Genomic DNA, 12,286 nt, shown 5'->3' with positions numbered 1-12,286 from the left:
AACTGTTGCTTCTTGACCTGCATACAGATTTCTCAAGGGACTGGTCAGGTGGTCTGGTATTCCCATCTCTTTCAGGATTTTCCACATTTTGTTGTGATCCACACAGTCAAAGGCTTTGGCATAGTCAATAAAGCAGAAGTAGATATTTATCTTGAACTCTCTTGGTTTTTTTTGATGATCCAACAGATGTTGGCAGTTTGGTTCCTCTGCCTTTTCTAAATCCAGCTTGAATATCTGGAAGTTCACAGTTCACATACTATTGAAGCCTGGCTTGGAGAATTTTGAGCATTACTTTGCTAGCGTGTGAGATGAGTGCAATTGTGCAATAGTTTGAGGATTCTTTGGCATTCCTTTCTTTGGGATTGGAATAAAAACTGACCTTTTCCAGTCCTGTGGCCACTGCTGAGTTTTCCAAATTTGCTGACATACTGAGTGCAGCAATTTCATGCTATCATCTTTCAGGATTTGAAATAGCTCAACTGGAATTCCATCACCTCCACTAGCTTTGTTCGTAGTGATGCTTCCTAAAGGCCACTTGACTTCAGACTCCAGAATGTCTGGCTCTCGATGAGTGATCACACCATCGTGGTTATCTGGGTCATGAAGATCTTTTTTGTATAGTTCTTCTGTATATTGTTGCCACCTCTTCTTAATATCTTCTACTTCTGTTAGGTCCATACCATTTCTGTCCTTTATTATGTCCATGGAGTTGCAAAGAGTCAGAAAGGACTGAGCAACTTTCATTCATTTATCACTTATTTATTGAGCACCTACTGTGTGCCACATAAGCACTGGGGGATGCAGCTGCAAAGGGGCGTGAAAATTTCTGCCCCCTTGAAATTTATACTCTAGTAGGGAGAACAGACAATCCTTAAAATGTGTGAAAGGGCAGAAATGGTGAAAGTGTTATGAAAAAATAAAAGGAGAATATGAGGTGTGCCTGTGGAATGTTTTAGATGGTGCCCAGATGACTTTTGAGCAGACATACAGAGGTGAAGGAATAAACCAGCCAAGAGGATGTCAGGTGGAAGAGCCTTCCTGGCAAAGGGAACAGGCTCTAAACCTGAGGAATATTGAGATGGCCTGATCCAAAAACAGCAAATAGACTAGAGCAAGTTAGTGAGAAGTAAAAAGTGAGTGAGAAGTAAAAAGTGTAGAGGTTAAACCACTCGAGTATGGAAGTTGGTGTTTTTTTCTGGTGAAATGGGAACTGTTGGAGGGTTTTGGCCTGAAGCATGGAAAATAGCTGATGTAGAACCAGAGGTAAAAGCAGGGAGACCTAATAGACTGTGGCTGTCAAGAGGGTGAAATAGGATAGTGGCTTGTACCAGACTGGTGGCAGCAAAGATGGCAAAAAGGTGAATTCAGGATAAATATAAGATCCAGCCTGCAGGATTTGCTGATAGACCAGATGTGAAGTGGGAAAGAGAGGAATCAAGGATAACTCGAAGGCTTTTGGCCTGAGCAAATAAGGGAGGGTATTGCCCTTAAGTGAAATGGGAGAAACCATGGGAAGAGGGAGTTTAGGGGAGACTATGAGGAATTCAGTTTTGGGCATGATAAGTTTGAGATGCCTGTTTGACATTCAAGTGGAAATGTCAAGTAGACAGTTGGATTTGTGAGTCTGGCACTCAGGGGAGAGTCTGAGCTGAATATGTACTTTTGGGAGTCATCAGAATGTATGTAGATTATCTTTGAAGCTATGAGGCTGCATGAGAGAACCAAGGGCCTGGACAGAGAGAGAGGGAGTTCTCAGGTCTGAGCCCTGGGGCACTGTGATGTGTACAGATCAGGGTGATGAGAAGGAACCGGCAAAGGAGATCGAGGAGTGACCAAAGTGGTAGGAGAACAAAAACAGAATGTGGTATCCTGGAAGGAAATGAAGAAAGTGTTTCAAGGGAGAGTTATCAACAGTGTCAAACACTACTGATAGGTCACGTAAGATATGGTTGAGCAGTATACGTCTAGCTTTTATAATAAATGTCGTGAGCAACATTCTTGTGGGTTTTCAAACTTTGTGGAAGCTTCTGATTTCCTTTGGATGCAATTCTAGAAATCTAAAGAAAGATCCAGGGTTGGTTCAGGCTTGAGACTCTTGATGCAGATCCACACAAGATTCCTAGGAGGAAAATCTTATAGTCAGGAAGACCCTTCTGCTGGAAGGTGGAAAGCAGGAATGTTGAGAAGGCCAGGAGCTCTGGGCACTGAGGCTGTAGTCCACTATGAGATGACAGAGGCCTGAGCCATGGAAGTGGCTATAGGAGCAGAAAACAGGTGGGGTGAGGCTTTCTAGATTAGCAAAGGAAGGAGCCCCTGGGCTCAGTACCTGGAGAGAAGAGGGAGGAGGGGGAAGGAGGAGTCACAGATCATACAGGGTTTCGAATAAGATCCACCTGGCTAGGTGAGTAGTTGGCAGAATAACCAAGACAAGGAAAGAAAAGTCTCAGTGTGGAGTTCCTGGTCCCCTTTCTGATCTCCCTCCCTTCTAAGCAGCCAACATGCTGATACCACTGGAACCTAAAGATGATGAGGTCAACCATGTACACATTTTGCTTTCTACTTGATATCTCCACTTGAATGTTCTAACAGTATCTTAAACTCCTCTTGTGCAAAAGAAAACTCTTTGTATCTCCCCAGCGCCTGCTCTTCTCCAAATCAGTAAATGGTAGCATCATCCACCCAGTTCTCAAATAAAAAACTAGGCTTCCCGGTGGCTCACCTGCAGGTGAATCCACCTGCAATGCAGGAGACACAGGTTTGATCCCTCTGTTGGGAAGATCCCCTAGAGGAGGAAATGGCAACGTACTCCAGTATTCTTGCCTGGAGAATCCCCAGGGACAGAGGAGCCTGGCAGGCTGCAGTCCATGGGGTGCAAGGAGTCAGACATGACTGAAGCGACTCGGCACACATCTTTGATACTACTCTTCTCTCACTCTCCATCCCCCAACCATCACAGGTACTATCTCCTTCCTAAATATTTTTAAGGTACAGCCTATCTCCAGTGCTGTCCAATATAATATAGTAGCTGCTAGTTACAAGAGGCTATTTTTTTAAAAATTGAAGTATAGTTAACTTATGATATTGTGTTAGTTTCAGGTGTACAGCAAAGTGATTCAATTATATATATGTTATATATATATATTTCAGTTATTTTCCATTATGTTGTTACAAGGTATTAAGTATTATTCCCTATGTTATATGGTAAATCCTTGTTGGTCATCTATTTTATGTATGCTGCTGCTGCTGCTAAGTCGCTTCAGTCGTGTCCGACTCTGTGTGACCCCATAGATGGCAGCCCACCAGGCTCCCCCATCCCTGGGATTCTCCAGGCAAGAACACTGGAGTAGGTTGCCATTTCCTTCTCCAATGCATTAAAGTGAAAAGTGAAAGTAAAGTCGCTCAGTCGTGTCTGAGTCTTAGCGACCCCATGGACTGCAGCCTACCAAGCTCCTCTGTCCATGGGATTTTCCAGGCAAGAGTACTGGAGTGGGTTGCCATGTTAATCCCATTCTCCTAATTTATCCACCCCCTTCTTCCCCTTTGGGTAACCATAAGTTTGTTTTCTATGTCTGTGTTTGTTTTCTTTTTTTTCTTTTTTTTTTTGTGTGTTTGTTTTCTATGTAGATTCATTTGTATAATTTTTTAGATTCCATATATAACTGATATATGATGTCTTCCTCTGTCTGTTATTATCTAGGTTCATCCATGTTGCCGCAAATGGCAGTATTTCATTTATTTTTATGGCTGAGTAATATTCCATTGTATGTATATATCACATCCTCTTAAACCAATCATCTGCTGATCAGCATTTGGGTTGTTTCCATGTCTTGGTTCTTTGTGACCCATGGACTATACAGTCTATGGAATTCTCCAGGCCAGAATACTGAAGTGGGTAGCCTTTCCTTTCTTCAGTGGATCTTCCCAACCCAAGGGTCGAACCCAGGTCTCCCACATTGCAGGTGAATTTTTTACCAGCTGAGCCACCAGGGAAGTCCATATATCACATCCTCTTAAACCGATCATCTGCTGATCAGCATTTGGGTTGTTTCCATGTCTTGGCTAGTGTAAATAGTGCTGCTATGAACATAGGGATGCCCGTGTCTTTTCAATTAAGTCTTTTCCTCTTTTCCAGATATATGGCCAGGAGTGGGATGACTGGATCATACAGTAGCTTTAGTTTCAGTTTTTTTAAGAAAACTCCTTACTGTTTTTCATAGTGGCTGCACCAATTTTCATTCCCACCAACAGTGTAGGAAGATTCTCTTTTCTCTTCACCCTCTCCAGCATGTATTATGTGGAGACTTTTTGATGATAGCCCTTCACTGGTATGAGGTGATACCTCATTGTGGTTTTTATTTACATTTCTCTAATAATTAGTGGTATTGGAACATCTCTTCATGTACCTGTTGGCCATCTGTATGTCTTCTTTGGAGAAAAACCTGTTTAGGTCTTCTGCCCATTTTTTGATTGGGTTATTTGGTTTTTTGTTATTGCATTGTATGAGCTATTTGTATGTTTTGGAAATTAACTACAGGAGGCTATTTAAATTTTAATTAATTAAAATAACATGAAATTAAAAATTCAATTCCTCAGTTGCACTAGCCACATTCTAAGTGCTCAAGAGCCACAGATGGCCAGTGGCTACTGTCTGAGCACAGAGTAGATAGAACATTTCCACCATCTAGAAAGTCATAGGGCAGTGCAGATCTATAACCTAGTCTGAATCAGCAATATCTCTAGTCTGGGTGACTTGAATAGCCTCTTAATTGAAGTTCTGACTGTTTCTACTACTCTTCCCTTCAAATCCATGTTTCAACCTTAGTGGCTCTTTATTGTACCTTGAAAAAATGCAAACTTCTTACCCTGGTCTATTGCCCTCTTTTGTTACGTCCCAGACACACTGGTCTCCTTGCTCTTTTCTCTACTCTTCAAGCTCTTCTCAACCTAAAGGGCTTTACATATGCTACCTGAAAGGCTTTCCACCTGGCTCCTGGCAAGGCTAAGTTTCTTCTCACTTTATAGGTTTCAGCTCCAATATTATTTGGAGTGATAGCATGTAATATGTCTTTCATATAATAAAACATATGAAATCACATATCAGGACATTTCCTGACCTCCCTGTCTCAAAAAGGTTTTTTCCAGTTATCATCAAGTGATCTTACTTATTTCCTTCATTCATCCACCAGAATACCTCATCATTTTACTAGTAATTAACATGTCTGGAGGGGCCTTCCTGGTGGTAGAGTGGTTAAGAATGTACTTTGCAATGCAAGGGACACCAGTTCAATCCCTGGACTAGGAAGATCCCAGATGCCGAGGGGCAACTAAGCCCATGCACCGCAGCTACTGAGCCTACACACACTGCAGTTACTGAAAGCCCACTGGCCTAGAGCCTGTGCTTCGCCACAAGAGAAACCACCTTAACAAGAAGCCCACATATCACAACAAAGAGTAGCTCCTGCGCAGGGTAACTAGAGAAAGCCCACACACTGTAATGAAGACCCAAACAGCCAAAGAACAAATAAATCTAAAAAAAATAAAGAAAAACATGTCTCAGGACTTCCCTGGTGGCCCAGTGGTTAAGACTCCATGCTGCTACTGCAGGGATCATGGTTCGATCCATGGTCAGGAAACTAAGATCCCACATGACACACGGTGTGGGCCCCCCCCCCTGCCCCAAAATTTAACTTGTCTGTGTACTTCTGTGCTAGGCACTGTACCTAGGATTTGGCTATATGCTTTACCTTATTTATTAATTTGCTAGTTTATTATTTTTTTCTTTCTTGTTTTCTCCTTGTGTCCCTTCCTGGCACCCAGTACTATGCCCAGCATATAGTGGACATTAATAATTGTTAGACAAATAAATGAATTTATTGGGCAGTTACTATGGGTCAGACATTGTGCTAATAACTGTCTCATTTAATTTGCACTGCAGTTCTTCCTTCCTTCCAATTCTGTGAAGTAGGTATTACTCTCTTCCTTTTATGAGAGGCTGTGTAATTTATCTAGTTCTTTGGAAGAACTAGGATTCTAACCTAGGTCATGTGATTCCAGAGCTCCCTGGAACTAGAGAGGGTTTAGAAGCCCGAGTACACACCAGCCTGCAGCCCCACCCACAGTTCAGACTAGAAGCAGGGAAATTTAAAAAGACATTTCTTGAAGGACTTTCTATTTCAGATCAGGTCAGAGATTCTGGGGCATCACTGCTCAACCAAGAGGTAGATTCAGGGCCTGGGTCAAGACTCAGGATGGTGCAGAGTAGGGCAAGCTAAATACTCCAATGTAAGCATCCTCAGTGGGGCTGGAGAACTGGCCTACAGACCCCAGGCAAGACTCGGGGTGTACGGGGTCTGACTGCGGACTCCGGCCACGACCGTCTCTCTGCGTGTCTCAGATCAAGGGTGAAACAGGGAAAAAAAGTAAAAATAACGAGTCTTCCTGGCACTTCTCCTCGGGAAACATCACATGTCAGGCCTGTGACATGGAGCGTGTTTGTTAGGCCAACCGTTCCCAGCTCATTAGCGGGAATGGTGCTGAACAGCAAGCCACCCACGCAGCTCGTTTGGGAGACACAGTGCCGCATCCATCCCTCCCCGGCCTGGGCATGCGCAGTTACAGCGTTATCAACCTCATGTATCTGCACTGAGGCAGGTCTGCTTGGCATCAGGGCTCCCGGGAATGGATTGTGTGTGGGTGTGTCCCAGAGAGGCTGCTCGTAATCCTCATCATTATCATCATTGCCTGAATCTGAGACGGTTCTGTTTTAGTACAGAGTTTCTCAAACATCCCCTAATCAGCGTTAACAACTACCGCCATACCTTTGTACCATCGATACCAGTTTTTACTTAATACCTCTCTGTGAACTGACTCACTCAGCACAATCATCACTGTGTTAGCCTCGTCCTCAGTGCTGTTTGTGAACTCATCAATTTGACATACACGTTATGTTTTCCTAAGATCTGGAATATTACAAATATACAGCTCTTTAAAATAAAGATCAGCTGAGTTCACTTGAAATCATCTTAGTGCAACCAAAATGCAAAACAGTTGGAGTCAAAGGGACACAAGAGACATCCTGAGTTTCCAGTGGCAAAAATTGGAGCAATTTGAGCAAGAAAAGAAATAACACAGTACCAGATTATAGCCCAGAGTATAAATATCCATGAGTTCATACTGATGTAAATAAATAATGGAACAAATAAATAAATGGAGAAAGGACAAATTTTCCTAAAGAAAGTTTCCAAATAATTTATCCCCTCCAAGATATGGAGTTTAATCTTCTCTCCCGCCTCCCCCTCCTGAAAGTGGGCTGCCCTTAGTGACTTGCTTTCAGAGAGTAGAAAGAAAGGAAAAACAAGTAACTCCACAGGAGAGAAGCTTGGTAAACTTTACCTTGGCCAGGCACTCAAGGTGATCAAGTCGTATTAATAGCCTACCCCTGACATGATGCCATGAAAAAGGCCACTTAACCTTGATGATAACCTTCAGTGAAACCATGAGAAAAGCATCAGTGAAACCTAAATTGGGGGACACTCTATAAAATGATGAACACCAAAGTACTCCTCAAAACTGTCAAGGTCATGAAAAACAAGGAAAGTCTGAGAAATTGTCCCAGGCTGGAAGAGACTAAGGGGACATGCAGATTAAATGTAATGTAGTATTTTGGATGGAACCTTGGAACAGAAAATGGATGTTAGGGGGAAAGCGTAGTGAAATCCAAATAAAATGTAGAGTTGAGTTAACAGGAAGATATCAGAGTTGGTTTCTTAGTTGTGACCAATGCACCAGAGTCATGTTAAATGTTAGCAGTATGGGAACTTGGTGGAGGGGTACATGGAAACTCTCTGTGCTATAGGAAATCTCTATACTCTGTAAATCAAAGATTTAATTTGTTTCCTGTAAATATAAAAGTATTTTAGAGTAATTGTATTTTTAGTGAGGGGGGTTATGTACACATTAGTGGTTTGGAACATGAATTTTGAAGACATGCAGATTTAGACCTGTGCATTTTTTGCCTGTGGCTGATGTAACAAATTACCACAAAACTGATAGCCTGAAACAGCAGAAATGTATTCTGTCATAGTTCTAAAGACCAGAATCTCAACATTGGATTTACTGGGCTGAAATCAAGGTGTTGAGAGGACCACGTTCCCTTCAGACTTGTCCTTGGCTCTTGCAGGCTGTGGGTGCCTGCATTCATTGGCTTTCTGGCTGCATCACTCTGATCTCTGCCTCCAAGGTTTCATTTTCTCCTGCTGTTCTCTGTGTGTCTGCCTGCCCCCCCCCCCCCCGCCCCCCCCCCCAGCCCTCTGCTTTCCTCTTGTAAGGATATTTGTGATGGCATTTCATGCCCACCTGGATAATCCTGGATGATCTCCTCAACTCAACATCCATAATTTAATTAATCACATCTGTAAAAACCCTCTTCCCAGATAAGTTAGTATCTACAGGCTTCAGGGATTAGATCTCTGCATCTTTGGGAGGTCATTATTCAGCCTACTGCAGCCTGGCTGTGTGAAATTTAGGACTTCTGTAGTATCAAAAAAGTTCCTCTAAAACTGAAAACAACAAAAACTGTGTAACTATTTTTAACATCTTCATTTGGGTTTCACTCAAAGTCATCTTAGTGCAACTAGTGGGACCCAAGCAACACTTTGCAAAACAACTGGTACAAGAGTCTAGTCTCAGAAGTCTTAGAGGGACTTCCATGGTAGTCCAGAGGTTAAGAATCTGCCTTGCAATGCAGAGAATGTGGGTTTGAGCCCTGGTCGGGGAACTAAGAGCCCATATGCCCACAAGCCCTGGAGCAACTAAGCCCGAGCGCACACGCTCCAGAGCCCATGTACCACAACAGCAAGAACCCATGTGCTCCAACTAAGACCAGATGCAGCCAAATAAATAAATATTTTTTAAAAAGAAGTCAGAATTAAATTCTAAATGGACTCCATACAAACAAACTTGTGACCTTGGGTAAGTCAGCATATTTTTTGAAGGGTATATTCCTCTTCTGTACAAGAGGGATGCTAAGCTTTGCCTAGAGGAATGCTGTCAGAACCTGTAGACCATGTAGCAGATGAACAGCAGACATTCAGTCAACCTCCTCTTCATACCCCCTCCACTTTATAGAGTATGTTAGAGTATGTTACAGCTCACAAAATATTTTCTATATACAAAAATGTGTTTAATTGCCCTAAAATTTCACCATTTTATGGTGAGATAAAGCCAACTTTTCCTTCCCAGACTAGACAGATGGAAAAACTGAGACTTAATGTTAATTGACTTAGCCAACATCACCCAGTTAGAAGGCTGGAGACAGCAGGAGTCTGAGAACAGGATGGGCAGGAGTCGGGAGGCAGTGCCCCCTTTAGATGGGGAGAGTTTTGCATTCTGGTCACTTGACTTCTTTTTATGACTTTCATAACTTTTTTGGCCCTTGTAGGCGTTTGAGTTTATGACCCATGATGTGATTCTAACTGCTGGCTCACATTGCTGGAATTTGTTCAAAGATCTTTAAACTCGAAGCCCTGAGGCTGTGCCCATAGGGTTCCCCAGCGACAGCTTCCTGTGGCCTCTTGGCCCTGGGCTTCTTTGATCTCACAGGTTTTCCTTTCTCTGAACTCTATGAGATAGACCCACGGTTTGTCCCCTGGTTTGGCCAGGATCCTGGTTTCGATAGCTCCTTATTCTGAATCCTTGAAGCAGAGATGAAAACAATAGCCTCATGCACAGGGTTGGGTGTTTTTAAGGAGACCACGGAGGCCTTCTGAAGGTGACTCATCTCTGCCCTCCGAGGTCAGAAGGAAGGGACCAGAAGGTGTGCGGAGGGCCCAGGAGTCCATGTCAGGATCCAATCCTGGCTCCCCACACAGCCCCTTGACTCCGGTCAAGGCACCAGCTCTTCTGTACTTGTTTCCCCATTTGTAATAAGGAAGCCTTCATTATTTCCCTCAAAAGAAAATTGTGAGGCTCGAGTGAATTATTGTACACGAAGCTGTTATTACAGCGCTTGGTACAAGGTGAGTGTTCGCCCTATTCATCATTAAGCCCAGAGAACCCTAAACACCTCTTTCCAAGAGCTGTTCTCCCGCTTCCATTCGCGCCCTCTGACTGGGGAAATCTGATTCATCCTGAGGGGCAACGCAGGGTTCTGGAGAGGTGGAAGTTCTGGGTCTCTGTCACTGTGTAGCTTGACGTGTGTCATTCCCAGGCTCCCCATCATCCCTCTCTGTACAAGGGGACGACAAAAGCGCGAGCCGCAGCCTCTGCCGCTCTGCGGAGAGCAGCCTGCCCAACCTCGCCGCCCCGCCACTACGCGGCCGGGACCTCCACTCCGCAGGCACGGTGTTGGTGGAGGGGCGTTGAGGGAGGAAACCAGCGCCTCCGGCCGGGTCCAAAACTGCCATGGCAACGCCCGAAGGCTGTCGGGCGGCAAAACGAGGCCCCGCCCAGAACGAAGCCCCGCCCCAACAAGGTTCCGCCCAGAAAGGAGGCCTTAGGCCTCAGTTCCGGGATTCCGCGGCAACTTTGCCCCGGCTCTCTGATTCCATCAGTGCCTGACAGAAGTGCGTCTGACTGGCCGACTGTGTCTGACTGACCACAGACTCCATCACTGTCGTCTATTTGGCTATGTCTAATGAAAACAGATTTCGTGAATGCCTGATGGACCAAGACCTCGTGATCTGTCTGCCTGACCACAGTCGACTGACTGACTGCCCTACCTGGCTAATGGCAGCTGAGACCGACGGCGCGTGTCTGACTGAGTCGATCTTGCTGTTTCTGACTGACCAGATTCCCTCTGTGCTCGACAAGCTGTATCTGAGTGACCGAGGCCCTGTGTGGTTGACTGACGGATTCACTGATTCCTCTGTGCTGGCGTTTTGACCCCAGCTCAGCTCAGCTGATTCTAACTACGTCCGGGCCTGTGCGTCTGCCGGAGACCCCTGCGCGTCTGCCTGACTGGCTGGCTGACAAGCTGGCTGGTTATCCTGACTGCCTTGACCTCACTACAGCCTCTGTGCCTGGTGGGGTCCGCCTGACTGGCCATCTGACAGGTGGGATCAGCCTTCCTGAAGAGTGGACTGACGGCATCTGCCAGACTGCCGGGCTGAGTTTGCGGCTGGCTGGTTCTGGCTGGCTGACTGAATCTAACTGTATCTCAGTGAGCCAGTTTCTGTCCTTTTTTGTATTTGGTTAGGTTTTTCTTGGCTGCGCAGCATAAGGTTCTTAGTTCCCCTACCAGGGATCGAACCTGTGGCACAGAGTGGAAGCACAGAGTCACTGAACCACCAGAGAAATCCCAGGGACTGGGTTTCTGAATGACTGAGTTGGCCTGACTATCCCTCCCTGACCACTTCTGCCTGACTCTGCTTTATGGACAGTGTCTGTCTCTGGCTACACCTGACTGTCAGCTGCCTCTTCTACATTCCATAATGTCAGTTGAATCAGATTGCTGCCTGAACTGCAGCTGACCAACTGATTCTGACTTGGCCTCTGAAATTCTCTCCCTAACAACCTCCTTCACTCCAGTTCCCCAACAAATGGCTTCTGAGGTGTTCCTTGTCCAGGGAGCTGGGGCCCAGATGTTTTCAGCTGTAAGTCTGGCCTTGGGGGTTCATAGCAAGGGCTTAGACATGGAAGAGAACCTAGGATGGGGCCTTTGGGGGATGGAGAGAGAAGGAATGGAGGCCACACAGGGAGCAGCTGGAAGAAATTGCAGGGGTCCTCAAGGTTCCAGGCTCGGGATCTGGTGATGTAACAGATTCAGCACCTTGAGGAGACAGGCTGGCGTGTGGGAGCCACAATGTGGCATGACTCTTTGTTTCTTCACGTTTGTGGGATGTCTCTGTCCGTGTCTTGCTGCTCTGTCCCACAGACCTCAGATCTCCTTCCACATTCCTGAATTTAAATCTTTTTCAGTGTGTGTGTGTGTGTGTCCTGGCCACATCAACTGCACAAAATGGAGAAAGAGGCTGTGGACCAGAATAAGGAGAACACAAATACAGGGAGGGAATTTCCTGATGGTCCAGTGGTTAAGACTCTGTGCTTCCACTGCAGGGGGCATGGGTTTGATTCCTGGTCAGGGAACTAAGATCCCACATGCCAGAGAATTAGATTCGGAGGAATTAAAAAAAGTAAGCATGTCAAGTGCATGGGCGTGCTATGAATTATAGCTATTAATAATAATAAATGAGAGTACCGGACTAGCTTATCTCGATCAAGCTCCAGCATTCTGAGGTGCTGCCTTTCCATTAATAACAGAGGCCTAGCTGCCTCACTAATTTCGTTA

The sequence above is a fragment of the Oryx dammah genome, unplaced genomic scaffold, assembly GCF_014754425.2.
Source record: "Oryx dammah isolate SB20612 unplaced genomic scaffold, SCBI_Odam_1.1 HiC_scaffold_10, whole genome shotgun sequence".
In the NCBI taxonomy this organism is placed as follows: Eukaryota; Metazoa; Chordata; class Mammalia; order Artiodactyla; family Bovidae; genus Oryx; species Oryx dammah.
The sequence above is the reverse complement of the archived record's forward strand: the minus strand, read 5'-3'. Positions refer to the sequence as shown.